The following is a 20,485-nucleotide window of genomic DNA, read 5'->3' as shown; positions in this document are numbered from 1 at the left end:
CCCAAATGAAATCACCCATGAATTATTACATATTTTTGCTTTTTTCAGAAGCAGTCATAATGCAGTTTCAACAGGCTACATGGCTTTTCTAGAAAATGAGTGATTCCATTTTGAGATGCAGAAAGTTATTAAAACATTTTCATGATGCTTATATCTTAATACTTTAAATTATTTCAAATTATAGATCCCAGTTTTAATTTGGAAGACAAACATCTGTTTCTCTTATTTTCTGAATCAAGTTCTAGTTCAGAACTTTCAAAAAAAAAATCAATAAGTATGTCAATTACCTGTGGAAAAGGAAACCTGCAAAAACACCTCTCAGAATATGGCTTTGGGAGAGACCATTTCTCCTCGATTATTTAGGAGTCTACTTAAACACATCTTTCAGTTATTGGTAGAGTCCAATTTGGTAAGGCAAATAAAAACTGCATCTAAATTAGGAATGCAGAACTGTGGTAATAATCATAGTGAGCAGCTACTGAGTGCTTGCCACAGTATGCATTAATTTTTGTAACATTTAGAAAAGCCCTAAGAAGTACTATTATCATTTCCATTTCACTGATGAGTTTTCTTAGGAGCACACTATTAGTTAATATCAATAACAGAGTCCAGATGTACATCCAAATTGTCACTTGCAAGCGCTATGCTTTTAACCCCTAAATGGTCATTTCCTTTATGTAAATGTTTACCTCACTCATATCGTAGTTTGGATGATAAAAATTATTCTTAATAGAAGATACAACTAATTACTTTTTGACTTTTATGTTTCTGTAAACACTGGGATTTCTTTTATGTAGTATAGGAATTAATTTAAACATATCTTTGGGGAGTATAAGGCAATTTGCTGGATGTTCAGGAGGAGGAGTGAAGATCATTGTCAGATCCCGGTAACTTTAAGAGCTTGTTATTGACCTTCTGTCAGGTCTGCTTTCCAAGTTCACACTCCAATCATCAATCAGTCCGATGCATTGGGTATTGGTTGCACCCTTTTTCAGACTAGGATTAGTAATTGTGGGATTTGGATGGATTTCATATATATATATATGTATATGTATATATACACACACACACATACATACATGTATATGGGAAACAAATTTCATAGAATTACAGGGTACTTTCTAATAGGGAATAGTTTTTAAAAATAGGAAGATTAGGAAGAATGATGTTAGGAAGAATGATTCATTGGGAAATGTAGCTAGAGCCCTGAAAAAAGCATCCGCTTGGGAAATGATAAACCTGAATTCAGGCTCATTGCTAGCCTACGCAGTGCTGTCAGTGGGTTAGAAACATCACTCATTCACATTTTCCTGTCCACCCACTGAGACGGCTGGCACTTGAAGCCCTCCAAGTGCACAGTAAGTAGATGATGGTGCTTTTGTGCCCCTCTCTCCAGATGATGCAAGACTGAGCCCAGTTGCAGGCTCTTCCATATAGTGCACAGTCTGTGTTCCTGAATGTGCTGGCCTTATCTGAATGTCGTTCTAACTCTGCTGCTTACAAGCTGGATTATCTGTGGTGAGGGGCTTGCTTGTAAAATAAGTACTTGGGTTCTTTGATTCCCAAGGCTCCTTCTAGCTTTAACTTCTGTGATTCACAAAGCATCTCAAAGCACTTGGATGGGTGTTGACAACAGGTCTGCAATCAGGCTGAACACTGCTTGTCAAGGCGTGTGGAAGAAATCTTATATATTAGGAGGAGATAAGTTAAATGTAAACAGTGATTTTCCTTGTGTGGCAATCTTATAGAAGAATTCCGATTATGCGTGCACCTACAGAATAGGTGCGTAACAAAATTATATAAGTTTTTTTAGATTTTCTTAATATTCCAAATTGAAAATTTATTACATTTAGCATCAGAAATGAAGCAATAAATATAATGAAAGAACTAAGAAAACCTTGAAAAGGAAGTAGCCACCGTAAGTGATACTGAATTTGATCTTTAAAGGAAAAAAAAAGGGCGCCTGGGTGGCTCAGTGGGTTAAGCCGCTGCCTTCGGCTCGGGTCATGATCTCAGAGTCCTGGGATCGAGTCCCGCGTTGGGCTCTCTGCTCAGCAGGGAGCCTGCTTCCCTCTCTCTCTCTCTCTGCCTGCCTCTCCATCTACTTGTGATTTCTCTGTCAAATAAATAAATAAAATCTTTAAAGGAAAAAAAAAATGGGTTTGGTGATAACGAACATTTTAGGAATTAGAGACCTGGATCAAGATAAAACATGAAATAGGTGGTGATTAAGACAAATGAAGAAGTTCAGGGAAGAAAACGTGGCGTAGAGTAAGAGATGTCAGGTATGGGAAAGCCAAGCACTGAGACCTGAGAAGGAACTTGGAGCTTGTCTTTGAAAAGCGGTCGCGTTAGGGATGGAGAGTGTGGTAGGGGATTTCACAAAAAGATTTCTCAGCTGTCTGATTATATGGCTCATGCCTTCTTCCTTGTGTATTCGTTTTTTGTTTGTTTGTTTGTTTTTGTTGTTGTTTTGTCTTTAATCTCCCGGAGCTGTTAGTTGTTTGAGAAGGCAGTAAGGAAGATTGAAAACAAAAAGCAAGCACTTTTCTTCAACTGCCCAACCTGAGGGTGAGCGACTTTGATTGTTACTTTTCTGAATAACGAGGCATGAGGCAACCAAGACATGTTTTCCTATGCTGTAGTTTTCAACCTCCACCAGAGGTTATGGTGAAGACCACTAATATAATTAAGAGAACTGTCTGAGTGCAGCCATACCATCTAGTTATCACCTCCTCTGCCCATACTGGGGAATGGCTCAGTAGTTTTATGCACCCTTGGCAAATGATTTATGTATGTGCAAAGGGGGATATTTATGGATGTAATCGCATGAATTTGTCTGAGCTAGCTTTGTTAGAAATCCAGTGATGATATTGTCATTTTGATGTTTAATCTCACTGTAGGGCTTCTGGGCAGCTATCAACAGGGAATATCACATGGCTTTAGGAGACACTAAGCCCTGTCATTTCTGTTTTGAAAACTTTCACGCTTATTGGGATGGCCTCATGGTCTGCAATAATTTAAATCCTACACATTCCATTTATGTGACAAACCCCTACTGTTTTAGAAGAATCTCAGGCACAGTTGTGACAGGTGGCCGTGTAATTCAGACAAGCTGTGGTAGTTTTCAGGTCAAACTCTGCAGACCTAACTTTCTTAGAGTTTCCTTTGACGCAGATGTTGCTTTCTTTTTTTATTGCCTGAGCTTTACCTGTGGAAACTATCTTGGTTTATTTTCTACAAGTGTTCCTTGAGGCAATAGCAACAGGGAGGGTTAAATCTTTACTTTTCACTGTCAAAAGTGATAGCCTATAAAATATCCAGGCTCCCCCCCAACCCCCGAAATGACATTTACACAACTCCGTATCTCTGCTGTGGAGTTAGGAACTTGATAGAGCACATAGGGATGACCAGTGCTGCTCAGTCAGTCTGGATTGTGAAAGTGTGGCTATGCGTTGGCATGTGGAACTCAGAATTTAAACCAGTGTCAACTGGGATGTGTTCGAGGTGCTGAGGAAGAATTTTATTTATAAAATTTTTTTTAGAACATTTAAATTAAAAAAAGACAGGGTGTAACCATATTTGTTAACTAGCAGACTGGGTAGAAAGAAATATTTTATTCTAGGAAGTTTATTTTTGCTAAAGGGCAAATTGCAGTTTTTCCTTTAAGTAGACTTCAAATAGTAGGGAGTAGAGTTAATTTGGAGGACCCTTAAGAATTAGAGTAGTTATGTGATGTGATGAATATTACCTGAATTAATTACTTTGATTATGGCAATCATTTCATAATATATATGCATGGTAAAACATTGTACACCATATATATATATATATACATATATATATATATATATGCACATATGTTGTCAATCTTAGGTCAGGAAAAGCAACAAATAACAAAATTAAAAACAAAACAAAACAAAACAACAACAACAACAAAAACATTGAGGGTAACCAGCTCATTTGTCTGTACAGGATTTTCCTAGGTTTAGCACGAAGAGTGGCACATCCAGGAATCCGAGTCCTGGGCAACAGGGAAGGTTGGTCACCTGCTCCTCTTGTCTTTGTCCTGCTTTAACCTCTTTTTTTAAAAAAATTTATTTCTTTTAAATATTCTTTATTTGTTTTTGAGAAAGAGCAGGCGTGCGCAAGACAGCACAAGGTGGGAGGGCCAGAGGGAGAAGCAGGCTCTTCCCTGAGCAGGGAGCCCCTGTGGGACTCTATCCCAGGACCTTGGGACCATGACCTGAGCCAAAGGCAGACTGTTAACTGACTGAGCCACCCAGGTGCCCCTGCTTTTACCTCCTTTTTATAAAATTATTAACACTCTAACCAAACCGAACTCCTCTTGAATCAATCATTAAGTAAGTATTTGATAGAACTAGATTTTATTTTATTTTATTTTATTTTATTTTATTTTTTGAGCATCTCCACTGAGTGTGGATTGAGAGTAGAATTGTGATACCTATTTGCCAAGACCCTTTAAAGTACCAGTTCAAAGAGATGGTGGCCTTTCTAAGGCATAATGTGGAAGCTCTTTTTCACTGTGAGAAACTCAAGCTTCAATCTGCAAATGAGTGACAGAGAGCATAAGCTAATGAGTCTGTGAGAAGATAACTGGCAAATTGCTCAGCAGCATGCTAGAAGGCTACTTAACAAGAAACTCCTGTGAGTCCTCGCCGAGCCACCTTATCAGGACTTTTAAAAATGAAAGTGCCTAAAGACAACCTTTCTGAACCCGTTACAGCAAATCCTTATTACCGGAATATGTGTGCGCTAGTGTTTAATGCTGGGCTTGAGAAAGTGTGCTCTGAAGTTGGTGAGGACATCACTCTCCGTCAGTAGACCAAGGCATGCAGCCTTCCTAAATCCTACCTGCAGGTTGAACTTGACAGGAAAACCTGTGGAAAAGTTTCCATTTTATCGGGGGAGCTGCAGCAATTCAGGAGAATATAACAGTTTTCAGTATGAATTTACAGCACAGCAGCCGTCAGAGATAGATAACTTGGTAGGGGTCCAGTAAGTTCAGTTATTCTGAATATCTAGGGTACTAGAAAATTAGAAGCAAGACGAGCACAGATGTTGTTCCTTAGGTGACTTATGCTGACAGAATTCACTTTTTTTTTTTTTTTTTAAATTCCCAGTGTTGAATTAGGAAAAAGGGCATTTATGGCAGCATGGAAAAAAAAAAATCAAAACGGCTCCAGAGTCAACAAACTTGAAAGCTTTCATTTTTGACTTGGCTGTTATAGTGCATAAAAAAGCACAGTGTCTTTGAAGATTAATAAGCCATATTAATGCTATAGGGAGATGCTTTTGCATATGTGAAGCAAACGTTCCTATGAAGAATCTAGGGGACTAAAGTAAACTTCAATATTGTTTCAAAAAAAATCAACAAAAACAAATGGTGCATTTATTTGGCACTGCTTTTTGTTGCTTTCGATTCAAACCATTAGACTCTAAAACCAGCAAACTATTTTAGGTAAATAATTGCTGAGAGTACAAGACACATAACCCCTCCCTACAAAATAATGAATTGTGCATAGTGATTTCAATAGGACAAAAAGATTAAACACAAACCCCAGTTTTGCTTACTCAGACTCTTACCTCCTTGCCATTTTAAAAATTTTTCTACAAAATCATTTCTCCGAAGAACTGTTCTGACAGTTGCTGGGATGGAATTGCATAAGTGGTCTTGAGCAAGGTAACTTAGATTTCATTTGTAGAAAATGCTGAGGATGAGTGTATATTCACTCTGAAATATACCCCAGAGGGTGTTTTTTCCCCCCTAAGTTAATCCTCAATTTCCATTTGTTTTCTGCTAATATGATACCGATTCTCAGAAGTTGATTGTAGAAAAATTAATGTTAATTAAATGTCTCATACCATTAATATTTCACTAAAAAAAAAACAAGCTCTAAAGGGATTGACAAGCTCTAAAAGGATGGCCTTGACAAGGTTGTGAATTTTGATTGCTATTAGAATTGCTTGCAGAAAACAGGAAATGGGGAGAAGTAGTATAATTCTCATTAGGTAAATTCTTGTCTGTAATTATGGCACTGATATTTCTTACATTTCTGATACACATTAATTTAAATTAAAAAAAATCTCATAGTTTGAAGTTGTCAGGGGGTAATACCAAGGATTACATCAAAAGTCTCCTGTATAACATTACCTTAGTGATTCATTGATGATGTAGAAAAGTTATAAGGGCTAAATTAATGATTCATGGCCTTAAGCATGGAAGATCTATCAAAGCACATAAAGAATTCACATTTGAGAAGAGAATAAAAAGCACTCAGATGACTTAAACAAATGTACGTAAGAATGTTGTGGCCATTCTATACTCTCTCACCTTGAATAGTCTCATGGTCAGTTTTTTTAAATTATATGACCAAGCTTTAGACTCTTCATCAGTCAGGCATATTACAGAGGTTAGCAGAAAGGAGTAGCTCACTTACATTTTAAAATACCCTAAGACAACAAGTTGAGATGACACAACAAAATTGATCCTATTGACAACAGGAGGATAACATGTCAGTTGGGGATGCATGTCAGGTGAAGTTCCTTAGATAATGGCGTATACAAAATAAGTAAGCCCTATATTTTCCTAGAAGTGTCAGTATTCTTGTATAATTGTCAAATATTACCCATATATGTGTGTGTATGTACATATACATACATATATATACACGTATATAACTTATCTATGAATATATAAAATTATAACTATAAAAGTATATTTATATATATTATATATTTATATTTTATATATAAATATATAGAGTTAAACAATTTTTCCACAGACCGGCCATTCCTAGAAGCTTTAATATTTCATTTTCTATAAGATTTGTTATTTCAGTTCATTTTTCTCTAAATAAAGGACATTTAAAAATTGATCATAATTGCCCTTTTTAAAAATTTTTATGGAAAAATTGCAAAGAAAGGTGGCTGTTTGAGAAAAAGATATGACTTCAGTAACTTAAGAAGATGTAGGAAACCTATAGTGACCTCTATACCTAAATCAGAAAAATCCATACACATGTTCATTCACACCTTCTAGAATCTGACATTTTTTGGTCATTCAGAATATTCGGGCACTTGAAAAAAATTGCCTTTGCCAAATTGCCCTCACTTTGAACAAAACGTAACATGCATGAGATTAGAAATATAAGGATTTCTAGGGACAAATACACATGAATGATGAAAAAATTCAGAGCAAAATATTAGTCCATCAAATCTAAGCATATATGAAAATCCTAAGTGAACCATGGAAAAGAGAGATGGTATTTGAATGTGGTTATCATCTGTAGCCTCTCTTCACAAGGCTCCCTCTGTGATATAGAGAAGGAATAATGACTAATATTTTATCCTTAGCTGAGGCTTGGGTTTCAAACCCAAAATTGGGCCATGGGTCATGAAAATTCTGAAACCCTTATTTCCCTAAGTTTATTTGGCTTAGTTATCTTCAAAACAAACTTGCTAAAAGATGTGCTCTATTTTATATGCCATCTACTATCCCCATCATCACAGAAATGCTCACACCTGAGACACAGTATCAGCATCACAATCAAAAGAGCGGCTTATTCATAGCAATGATACCACTTTATATTCCTGGAACAGTGCACAAGGGGTCCAATTTTTTCACATCCTTCACATATCACACTGGCTCTTAACTGTTTTTTTTTTTCTTTTTCTTTTTAATAGCGATGCTAACAAGTATGAGGTTATATCTCATGTGGTTTTGATTTACATTTCCCTGATGATTAGTTTCTTTTCATATGCATGTTATCCATTTTTCTGTCTTCTTTGAAGAAATGTCTATTCAAGTCTTTTGTCCATCTTTTAACGGCATTAGTTTTCTAGTATTGAATGATAGGACTTCCTCATATATTTTGGAAATTAACCTCTTACCAGGTATATGATTTGCAAATGTTTTCTCTCATCCAGTAGGTTGCCTTTCTACTCTGTTGATTGTTTCCTCAGCTACACGGAAGCTTTGTGGTTTGATGTCCCACTTGTCTATATTCACTCTTGTTGCTTTTGCTTTTAGTGTCAAATTAAAAAAATACATATTGCCAAGATCAGGTTATAAAGCTTTTCCCTTATGTTTTTATATTAGTTCTCCAGAGAAAGAGAGAGCCAAATAGGTAGGTAGATAAGTAGATAGGAATGGAGATTCATTATAGGAATTGGCTCACAGGGTTAATGGAGGCCAGGGAGTCCCCAGATCAGTCATCAGAAATCTGCTAAGCTGGAAAAGTCAGTCTGAGTCCAAAGACCTGAGGATCAGGGGCAAATGACGTAGATCTCAGTGTGAGTCTGAAAACCTGAGAAGCAGGAGTACCAGTATCTGAGGGTAGGAGAAGACAGATGTCTTAGAACCAATCTGCCCTTCATCCGCATCTTTTTGTCCTATTCAGGCTCTCAATAGATTGAATGATGCCTACCTGGATTGGTGAAGACAGTCTTTTTTCTATGATCAAAATTTTCTGCTGATCGGTCTACTGATTCAAATGCTGATCTCTTTGGGAGACACTCTGAAGACCTATCCTGAAATGTTTTACTAGCTCTCTGACACCGTGTGGCCCAGCCAAATGATTTCTTCGAAGAGTTTTATAGTTTTAGCTCTTAAGTGTTTAATCCATTTCAAATTAAGTTTTGTATATGGCATAATATAAAGATCCAGTTTCATTGTTTTGCCTGTGGATATCCAGTTTTCTCAACACTATTTGTTTAAGAGATTGTTTTCTCAATTTTCAGTATGGCATCCTTGTCAAAGATCAGTTGACCATATAGGCATGGGTTTAATTCTGTTTTTTCTATTTATCTATGTATCTATTTTACACTGGCATAGTGTTGTTTTGATTACTATAAATTTGTAATTTGTTTTACTTTATTATTTTTAATTTTTGCAAGGTTTTATTTCAATTCCACTTAGTTCACATACACTGTTGTAATAGTTTCCAGTGTACAATACAGTCAAGTGCACTCCTTAATCCCCATCACCTATTTTATCCATCCCCTAAACACCCTACCTCCTTGTAACCATCAGTTTGTTTTCCATAACTAAGAGTCTATTTCTTGGTTTGTCTTTTCGCCCATTCATTTGGTTCTCTTTTAGTTTTGTTAGTTGTTTCCCTTGCTGTGCAGAACCTTTTTATTTTGATATGGTCCCACTCATTTATTTTTGCTTTTGTTTCCCTGACTTCAGGAGACACATCTATGAAAAAGTTGCTTTATCCGATGTTAAAGAAGTTACTGCCTGTGTTCTTTTCTAGAATTTTTAAGATTTCAGGTCTCACATTTAGGTCTTTAATTCACTTTGAATTTATATTTGTGTATGGTGTAAGAAAGTGATCCAGTTTCTTTCTTTTGCATGTTGCTGTCCAATTTTCTCAACAGCGTTTTTTTGAAGAGACTGTCTTGTTCCCATTGGATATTCTTGACTGGTTTGTCAGAGAGTAATTGACCATATAGTTGTGGGTTTGTTTCTGGGTTTTCTAGTCTGTTCTCTTGACCCATGTGTCTCTTTTTGTGCCAGTGCTGTACTGTTATGATTACTACAGCTTTGCAATATAACTTAAAAACTAGAATTGATGCCTCCAGCTTTGCATTTTTTCCCTCCAAATTTGCTTTGGCTATTTGGATCTTTTGTGGCTCCATATAAATTTTAGGATTGTTTGTTCTAGTTCTGTTACAAAATGCTCTTGGTATTTTGATAGGAATTGCCTTAATGTGTAGATTGCTTTGAGTAGTATGTACATTTTAGCAATATTTGTTCTTCCAGCCCATGAGCATGAAATGTCTTTCCATTTGTTTATGTCTTCTTCAGTTTCTTTCACCAGTACTTTCTAGTTTTCAGAGTATAGGTATTTCTCCTCTTTGGTTAGGTTTATTCCTAGGCATCTTATTATTTTGATTCAGTTGTAAATGAGATTGTTTTCTTAATTTCTCCTGCTGCTTTATTATTAGTGTATAACATGCAACAGACTTCTGCACATTGATTTTGTATCCTGGGATTTATTAAATTCATGGGTCAGTTCTAATTATTTTTTGGTGGAGTCTTTAGGTCTGTATATATCATCTCATGTCATCTACAAATAAAGTTTGATTTCTTCTTAGCGTCTTGGATTACTTTTATTTATTTCTCTTGTCTGATTGCTGGTTAGGACTTCCACAACTATGTTGAATAAAAGTGGTGAGAGAGACCATCCTTGTATTTTTCTTGACCTTAGAGGAAAAGCTCTCAGTTATTCCCCATTAAGGATGGTGTTAGTTGTGGGTTTTTTTATATGGGCCTTTATTATGTTGAAGTATGTTCCTTCTAAACCTACTTTGAAGAGGGTTTTGATATGAATAGATGTTATACTTTGTCAAATGCTTTTTCTGTATCCATTGAAATAATCATGTGGTTCTGATTTGTTCTGTTAGTATTGTGATATATTACAGTAACTAATTTGCAATTATTGAACTGCCCTTGCAACCCAAGAATAAATCCCACTTGATCACTGTGAATGGTTTTTCAAATGTATTATTAAGTTGGTTTTGCTAGCACTTGTTGTAGATTTTTGTATCTATATTCATCAGGGATATTAGCCTGTAGTTCTCTTTTTTAGTGGTATCTGGTTTTCGTATCAGCGTAATGCTGGCCTCATAGAACTAATATGAAACTTTTCTTTCCTTTTCTGTTATTTGGAATAGTTTGAAAAGAACAGGTATTAAGTCTCTCTCTCTCTCTCTCTCTCATTCTTTTGGTGGTATTAACTCTTCTTTAATGTTTGGTAGAATTTGCCTGTGAAGCCATCTGGCCTTGGACTTTAGCTTATTGAGAGTCTTTTGATTACTGATTAAGTTTCTTTGCTGGCTATCAGTCTGTTCAAATGTTCTCTTTCTTCCTGTTTCAGTTTTGGTAGCTTATATGCTTTTAGGGATATAACCATTTTTTTAAAGTTGTCTAAATTGTTGGCATACAGGTTTTCATAGTATTCTCTCTCAATTATTTGTGTTTCTGTGACGTTGATTGCTATTTCTCTTCTCTCATATGTGATTTTATTTATCTGAGTCCTTTCTATTTTTTTCTTGATAAGTCTGCCTAGAGGTTGATCAATTTTATTGACTTTTCAAGAGCTAGCTCCTGATATCATTGATTTGTCCTATTTATTTTTTAGTTTCTGTATCATTTACTTCTGCTTTAATCTTTAGTATTTCCTCCTGCTGGTTTTAGGTTTGGTTTTGTTGTTCTTTTTCTAGTTCTTTTTTACATATAAAGTTAGGTGGTTTATTTGAAATTTTTATTGTTTCTTGAGGTCCTGTATTGGTATAAACTTCCTTCTGAAAACTGCTTTTGCAGCACTCCAGAGATTTTGCACCATTGTGTTTTCATTTTCATTTGTTTCCTTGTACTTTAAAAAAAAAAAATTATTTATTTTTTTAATTTCTTTTCAGTGTTCCAGAATTGTTTATGCACCACACCCAGTGCTCCATACAATACATGCCCTCCATAATATCCACTACCAGGCTCATCCAACTTTCCACTTCCTCCCCTCCAACACCCTCAGTTAGTTCCTTGTACTTTTAAAATTTCTCTTATTTCCTGGTTGATGCACTCATTGCATGTGTTATTTAACCTCCCTGTATTTGTGCTTTTCCCAGATTTTATTTTTCTTTAATTTGTTAAGCCTTTTTTTGTGAGCTAATGTGTGATCTATTCTGGAAAATGTTCCATGTACATTTAAAGATAATGTGTATTCTGCTGTTTTAGGGTAACATTTTCTGAATATATCTGTTAAATCCATCTGTTCCGATGTGCCATTCAAAGTTATTGTTTCCTTGATGTTCTCTTTAAATGATCTATCTATTGATGTAAGGGGCATGTTAAAGTCCTCCACTATTATTGTATTATTATTGATTATTTCCTTTATATTTGTTATTAACTGGTCTGTGTATTTGGGTGAATCCATGTTTGTTAGATAAATATTTACAATTGGCATATTTTCTTGATGGATTGTCCCCTTTATTATAGTGTCCTTCTTTGTCTCTTGGTACAGTCTTTGTTTTAAAATACATTTTGCCCAATATAAGTAATGCTACTCTAGTTAACTTTCTTTCTGTCTGTCTTCTATCTATCAATATATCTACCTATCTATCTAAAGAACCCAGAGGACAAGGTAGAGGGAAAGAGAATTGTAAGCAGACTCCATGCTAAGCATGGAGCCCAAAGCAGGGCTTGATCTCAGAACCCTGAGATCATGACCAGAGTTGAAATCAAGAGCAAGAATAGGATGCTAACTGACTCTACCACCCAGGTGCCCCAGTATTGCTACTCCAGTTTTCTTTTGACATTAATTTTCATGCTAGGTGTTTCTGCATCCTCTCACATTCAGTCTGTAGGTGTATTTTGACCTAAAATTAGTCTCTTGTAGGCAGCGTATAGATGGGTATTATTTTATAATCCATTCTGTGACCCTTCATCTTTCAACTATAGGATTAAGTCCACTTACTATCATGGTAATTGTTGATTGATGTGTATGTGTTGTATTTTATTATTTGTTTTGTGGTTGTTTCTGAAGATTTTTTCTGATCCCTTCTTGTCTTTTTCTCTTCTGTGGTTTGTTGATTTTCTTTCTCTCTATTCTTTTCATATTTATTAGTCATTTTGTCTATATGGTTACCACTGTATTTGTATATAATCTCTTCTGCATATAGCAGTGTATATTAAGTTGATCTTTTAAGTTTTAACTCATTCTTTACTCTTCTCCCCATGGTTTAGGTATATGTTGTTCTATTTTACATCTTTTTATTTTGTGAGTTCCTTGACTGATTTTTTACAGAAATATTCATTTTCACTGCTTTTGTGATTTCTGCTTCCTTACTATCACTTTTGGTCTCTCCTTTCTACTCAGAGTCCCCTTTAATTTTCTTGCAGGATTGGTTAGTGGTCATGAACTCCTTTAGTTTCTGTTTGAGAAATTCTGCCTCTCCTTCTATTCTGAATGATAGCCTTTTTGGATAGAATAATCTTGGCTGCAGATTTTTCCCATTTGGTACTTTGAAAATATGCTGCCACTCCCCTTTGACTTTGAAAGTTGCTACTGAAAAATCTCCTGCTAGGTTTACAAAGGGTTTTCCTTTTTAAGTTACTATTTTCTTTTGTCTTGCTTCTTCTAATTTTTTTTTCCTTTAGCACTCTATTTTGCCAATTTAGTTACAATATTTCTTGGTATAGATCTGACTTTGTTGATTTTAGTAGTTCTCTGTGCCTCTTTGATCTGGCTGGATATCTGTTTCCTTCTCCAGCTGAAGGCATTTTTCAGCTGTTATTTCTTTAAATAAAATTTCTGTCCCCTTTTCTCTCTTTCTTCCTACAATATGAATGCTACTATGTTTGCTGGAGTCACTGAGTTCCTTACATCTATTTTTGTTTTAACCATTCTTTTCTCTCTCTCTCTCTCTTTTTTTTTTTTCAGCTTGTTTACTTTCCACTATTCTGTCTTCCAGGTTACTAATTTGTTGCTCTGCTTCTTCCATCTTGTTCATTCCATCAAGCATGTCTCTCACTTCTTTTATTGTACTCATTATTGCTGCTGCCATTCCTTATCTCTGTATTAAGGGTCTCATTTTTGTGCTCTATTCTTTTATCAAATTCTTTTATCAAATTTTTAAGATTTAATTTTTAAGATTTTAATTTTAAGATTTAATTAATTTATTTATTTTAGAAAGAGAGAGAACATGAGCAGGGAGAGTAGCAGAGGGAGCAGGAGAAGGAGGAGAAAGAATCTATGTAGAGAAAATTGCTTTCCAGGTCATACTAAAGAAAAAAAAGAAAGGCATTTCTCACTGCTCCCCTCTCTGAGTGTGTAAGTTACTTTTTTTAAAATGATTTTCCTCTTTTCTCTATGTTTTAAAATTTTATTATTTAAATTTCTAGAACTCTGTCCTATTGCTAGATTTTCAAGTTAGAACAACAGATTTTAAAATTTATTTTCTAATTAATTTATTTTGGGAGAGAGAAAGCAGGAGGAGGAGCAGAAGGAGAATAATACTCCCCACTGAGCAGGAAGCTGGATAGGGGCTGCATCTCAGGACCCTGAGATCATGACTTGATCAGGTGCTTAAGTGACTAAGCCACCCAGTCTTACTTTAAATTATCAGTTCATTTTAGTTCCATCTGTTTCACTTAATTCTCTGACTTGTGGCCTTGTCCTTTTTTTTCATTTGGGATACATTTGTCTTCTCATTTTGTCTAAGTCTCTGTGCCTGTTTCTCTGGTTTAGGAAAGTCAGATATGTTTCCAGTTCTTGAGAGTAATGACCTTATGAAGATGACATCCAATAGTGCCCTGCTATGTAGTATTCCCTCTTTTCTACAGCCTGGTGCTTCCAGGAATCCCTCTAGTGTGTGCTGTGTGTGCTCTGCTGTTTGGTCCTGGCCTCTTTATTCTTCAGGGCATTCGTCTGCAGAGGCTGTTCGCCTTTTGTGGATAGTGTTTGGTCCCTGGCCTGAATGTGACACGTTTTAACTTAGTGTGCTCTGGTCTGTTTGTGATACGAGATCTATTGTCACCACCAGAACTGATGCTCCATAAAACTCCCAGGTTGGGAGAGGAGATGTGAGCAGGTGTTGGGGCCAGTCTTCTGGGGGAGGGTGCCCCCTGCCCTGGGACTGAGGCACATGTAACTGGGATAGGTGGGATAGGTGGTTCTTCTGGGGTATGAGGGAGCAGTGTAACATGTTAACATGCTTGGTGTAAGCATGTTAAGTAGCCAGTATGGGCACTGCACTGGTTCCCACAGGTGGCCGAGGAGTGAGGAGGAAAATGGCTTAAGCAAGTTCCTTTATTCCCAGAGGAGTCTCTCCCTGAATGCTGTCTCTCTGGGGTATGCTCTGAGACGAGCAAAACACCTCCCCACTGTGTACTTCAGGCACTCTTCAAATCACCATATCCCGACTGTATGTCTGAGGGTTGTTTGTCTGTCTTCTCTTCAAGAGCAGTGCAATAACGTCAGGACTCTATCTTAACCAAGCACAGCCCATTGACCTTTGGAAGTCCAGGTTTTAAGCCCTGCTGTTTGCCACAAGTCATGAACTTCAGGCCCTGTAACTTTCCAAACCAGTTGCCATGGGGATTCATTTCCCCCGGTGCTCCCTTGTGTGTTAGTCTGTCTCTGGCCCTTCTCTTTATCTGTGGCTCCTTCCCCATCACAGCAGCCACAATCTCTCCTAAACCATGTCTCTGCACTTCCTACCTTCTTCTCTTCAATGTGGCCTCTTCTCTACTTTTAGTTTTGGTCTTTGTTCTGCCAGATTTCAGGTCAATTCTAGGGTATTTATGATGAGTTGATAGTTTTCTAGTTTATTCATGACAGGTGAGCCAAGCATCTTCTTACTCTGCCACCATCTGCTTAACCAACCTGAGATATGTTTTAAAGCCAGGAATACAGAATGGAGGCTCCTTCAAAAAGTTAAAAATAGAACTTTCACATGATCCAGGAATTTGGCTTCTGGGTATTTTTCCAAAATAATTGAAAACAGGATCTTGAGGATTTATTTTCACATCTATGTCCATTGTAGTATTATTAACAGTAGCTGAGATAGCAATGCCATACTATCATTGAATTATCATTGAATTGCAATGAATTATTATTCAGCTTTAAAAAAGAAGGAAACCTCGTCATATGCCACAATATGAATGAAGCTTAAAGACACTACGCTAAGTGAAATAGGTCAGTTCGACAAGGACAAATACTCCATAATTCCACTTAAATGAGGTCTCAAAAGTAGTCAAATTCACAGAAGCAGAGAGTAGAATGATAGTTACCAGGAACCAGAGTGGGGAGGAATAGGAAGATGTTGGTCAGTGGAAATAGAGTTTCAGCTATGCAAGTTGAAAAAGTCTAGACATATGTACAATAGTATGTATGTAGGTAATGATACTGTACTATATACTTGAAAATGTATTAAGAAGGAAGAAGAAGTCAAACTCTCTCACTTCGCAGATGACATGATACTTTATATGGAAAACTCAAAAGACTCCACCCCCAAACTACTAAAACTCATACAGCAATTCAGTAACGTGGCAGGATACAAAGTCAATGAACAGAAATCAGTTGCTTGCTTATACACTAACAATGAAAATACAGAAAGGGAAGTTAGAGATTGATTCCATTAACTATAGCACCAAGAACCATAAGATACCTGGAAATAAAACTAACCAAAGAGGTAAAGGATCTGTACTTGAAGAACTATAGAACACTCATGAAATAAATTGAAGAAGACACAAAAAGATGGAAGACTGTTCCATGCTCATGGATCAGAAGAATAAACATTGTTAAAATGTCTATACTGCCTAGAGCAATCGATATGTTCAATGCCATCCTGATCAAAATTTTTCAAAGATCTGGAGCAAACAATGCTAAAATTTGTATGGAATCAGAAGAGACCCCAAATTGCTAAGGAAATGTTGGAGAAGAAAAAAACTGGGGGCATCACGTTGCCTGATTTCAAGCTTTACTCCAAAGCTGTGATCACCAAGACAGCATGGTACTGGCATAAAAACAGACACATAGGCCAATGGAACAGAGTAGAGAGCCCAGATATGGACCCTCAACTCTATGGTCAAATAATCTTCAACAAAGCAGGAAAAAAATACAAAGTGGAAAAAAGAGTCTCTTCAATACATGGTGCAGGGAAAATTGGACAGGTATGTGTAGAAGAATGAAACTTGACCATTCTCTTACACCATAAACAAAGATAAACTTGAAATGGATAAAAGACCTCAACATGAGGCAGGAATCCATAAGAATCCTAGAGGAGAACATAGGCAGTACCTCTTCGACATTGGCCACAGCAACTTCTTTCAAGAAGTTGCCTCCAAAGGCAAAGGAAACAACCCCACGTTGAGATATCACCTTACACCAGTTAGACTGGCCAAAATTAACAAGACAGTAAACAACATGTATTGAAGAGGATGTGGACAAAGGGGAACCCTCTTACACTGTTGGTGGGAATGCAATTTGGTGCAGCCACTTTGGAAAATGGTGTGGAGATTCCTTAAGAAATTAAGACTAGGACTTCCCTATGACCCTGCAATTGCACTACTTGATAATTACCCCAAATATACAGAAGTAGTGAAAAGAAGGGCCACCTGTACCCCAATGTTCATAGCAGCAAAGGCCACAGTTGCTAAACTGTGGAAAGAACTAAGATGCCCTTCAACAGATGAATGGATAAAGAAGATGTGGTCCATATATACAACAGAGTATTATACTTCCATCAGAAAGGATGAATACAGATGGAATTGGGAGGGAGACAAACCATAAGTGACTCTTAATCTCACAAAACAAACTGAGGGTTGCTGGGGGGAGGGGTGTTGGGAGAAGGGGGTGGGGTTATGGACATTGGGGAGGGTATGTGTTTTGGTGAGTGCTGTGAAGTGTGTAAACCTGGTGAGTCACAGTCCTGTACCCCTGGGGATAAAAATATATGTTTATAAAAAATAAAAAATTAAAATAAACAAACAAACAAATAAATAAAAGAAAGGATGAATACCCAACTTTTTTATCAACATGAATGGGAATATGAGAGATTATGCTGAGTGAAATAATTCAAGCAGAGAGAGCCAATTATCATCTGGTTTTGCTTATATGTGGAGCATAAGGAATAGCATAGAGGACATGGGGAGATAGAGAGGAGAAGTGAGATGGGGGAAATTGGAGGGGGAGAAGAAACATGAGAGACTGTGGACTCTGAAAAACAATCTGAGGGTTTTGGAGGAACGGGGGTGGGAGGTTGCCTTGAGTGTTGTGGTGGGTATTATGGAGGGCAGGTATTGCATGGAGCACTGGGCGTGGTGCATAAACAATGAATTCTGGAACACTGAAAAGAAATTAAATAAATAAAAATTTTTGAAAAAAGGTAGATACATGTGTAGTATGTGTTTTTTTAACCATAATTTACAAAAAGGCTTATTAGATATAATCATACATTTCAACAACAAGGTCAACCAGAGAGCAAGAGTACATAGTAGCTCATTATACAGGATAAAGCAAAGGAAAACAATTGTTTACTTGAATTTTAATAATAAAATGGATTGATTAAATAGCAATATCTGAAAATCTTTATGTTCTTATAGCATACCAGTAATTAGTAAGAAAATATAAAGAAAAATATCAAAAGATCTCTCTCATGATCACATCAAAAAATACAGAACACCGTAGGGCAAATGTATCAAAATATGCATAATAATTACATAAAAAACAAACTATAAAACTTCCCTTGAGAAAGAAAAGATAAATTGAATGAATGGAGTTGATATCTGCATTTTTGAGAAAATATGTGTTACTAATTTTTTTCAGTGTTGAAAGATGTCTACCTTCATTGCAGTGTTGTTGTTTTTATTTCAACATATGCTAAAGTACTCTAACAGCCATCAAAATCTAGTGATTTGAGTAAGAAAGAAATTTATTTCTTCTCAATCTTACCATCCAGAGGTGAGAGACCCCAGGACATTAGAGTGATTCTGTCATCCTTAGCATGTGGCTTCCAAATTTGCTTTATCTGTCCCATTTTCCACTAAGCTAGAAGAAGGAGATAGAGATGTCAGGACAAGTAATGGTTAAGGAGATGTTCCAGAATTTGCACACATCTCATTGGCAGGAACCTTATCATGTTACCACATCTGACTGCCAAGGAGACTAGGAAGTGAATATAGCCTGTAGTTTTTCCAAAACAGGGTAGAATCTCTACATGCTTAGTAACAAAATGATCTAAAACTTAGTAGCTTAAAAGAACAACAATCATGTTATTTCTCAGACTTCCAGAGGCACAGGAAAAGAGATTTTGGCCCAGCATCTCTCCCACAGTTGGAGTGAGAAGATACTGGGAGTTGGAGAAGAGCTGTGGGGTGATGGAGCAGCTGGTGGCTGCTCAGACGTTCCCCTGTCTTGTTATCCTAGAACTTTTCCATGTGGTCCGTTCACATTTACCAGCTGGTGCTTTCTCTCAACATGGCAGCCTCTGGGCAGTTGGCTGGTTTACATGGCAAGTTGATGCTCCTTAGGGAGGTTTTTTCCTTGTTGTTGTTTTTTTTTTTCCTCCCCCCCTCATGAATGTCACAGGAAATACATTGCCTTAATAAAGCACTTCAAGAAGCCTTAAGAAATCACTTAGTGTCATCTCTATTGTACTCTATTGGTAGACACAGACAATGCCCACCAGATTCAGGAGGAGAAGACATGGAACCTATTTCCACTGGAAAAGTGTCAAAAATTTCAAGCCAAATTTTAAAATTATCATACTACCAAAAGGAAGAGTGGAATAATAGAAACAGAAATATTTTTTAGTCTATCTCCAGGCACTTCTGTCCCATAGATACACACACACACACACTTTATTTAGAAAGTTAACCCAGGGTCCAACACGTGTTTTGTATCTAGCTCACAGCTACAAATCGAATACTCTTTTAGTTGTAGCAATTCCAAAAATGAGCTGTAGAGATTGTAGAACCAATAATGTCAGAGACAAACACACCAGGGGCGCCTGGGTGGCTCAGTGGGTTAAGCCTCTGCTTTCGACTAAGGTCATGATCTCAGGGTCCTGGGATCGAGCCCCGCATCAGGCTCAGCAGGGAGCCTGCTTGCTCCTCTCTCTCTGCCTGCCTGTCTACTTGTGATCTTTCTCTCTGTCAAATAAATAAATAAAATCTTAAAAAAAAACACACACCAATATTCATGGAAGATTAGAATCAAGAAAGCTTAAATAATTTCTGTTTGGAAAAGAAAAAGTATGGGAACATTTACTTGTCTATGACAGACATTAAATCCTGCTTGACAGAAGACTCCTTGCACCAGAGGGAATGATATCCTTGGTTAATCCTATCTTGCCAACCCTGATGCTCTATAGAAGGAACTTTCTTCTCCATAGTCCTTCATAACTCCTACTTGGTCCTCCCTTTGCAAGTTCTCCTTCACTTATGCCCTGTAGCCACTCTTTCAGAAACCATTGAAGAGTATGGGTTCTTGATGACCTGAGAGTTGCTTTGCAGCCAGAGCAATCCTAGGTTTCTGTGGTTAGGCTTATAATTTATTTGGCAATACAGTTCTCTCCAAACTATAGTAGTCTCTGGCCTACTTGATTCTAGTCAGTTCTGTGTGAAATAATCATTCACAAAGATCTCTTCTAGTAACATTTTTTAAGGTTGCCCAATTTCTTCTAATGTTGGATAGCTTCTGAATTTAGTCGGTCATCTCTGTCCTATAATAGGCCCTCCCTTGAGGGATTTATAACCATGACTTCATATCTGAAGGCAACATCCCTAATCTGCTGTTTGCTTTCGGTTTGCTTTTGGGCCCTAAACTTATTTCCAGCTGTTTCCATACAGAAGCAGTTGGAACTTCCAGCCCATTAAGTCTTCAGATTTCTGAAAATTCAATCAATTTAAATTTCAGGCCACTGGCAGACAGAGCCCCCCATAAACATAGTTTGT

This window comes from Mustela putorius, unplaced genomic scaffold, assembly GCF_011764305.1.
Source record: "Mustela putorius furo isolate JIRA1106 unplaced genomic scaffold, ASM1176430v1.1 tig00000179_pilon_pilon_pilon, whole genome shotgun sequence".
NCBI lineage: Eukaryota > Metazoa > Chordata > Mammalia > Carnivora > Mustelidae > Mustela > Mustela putorius.
This window is presented reverse-complemented; position numbering follows the sequence as displayed.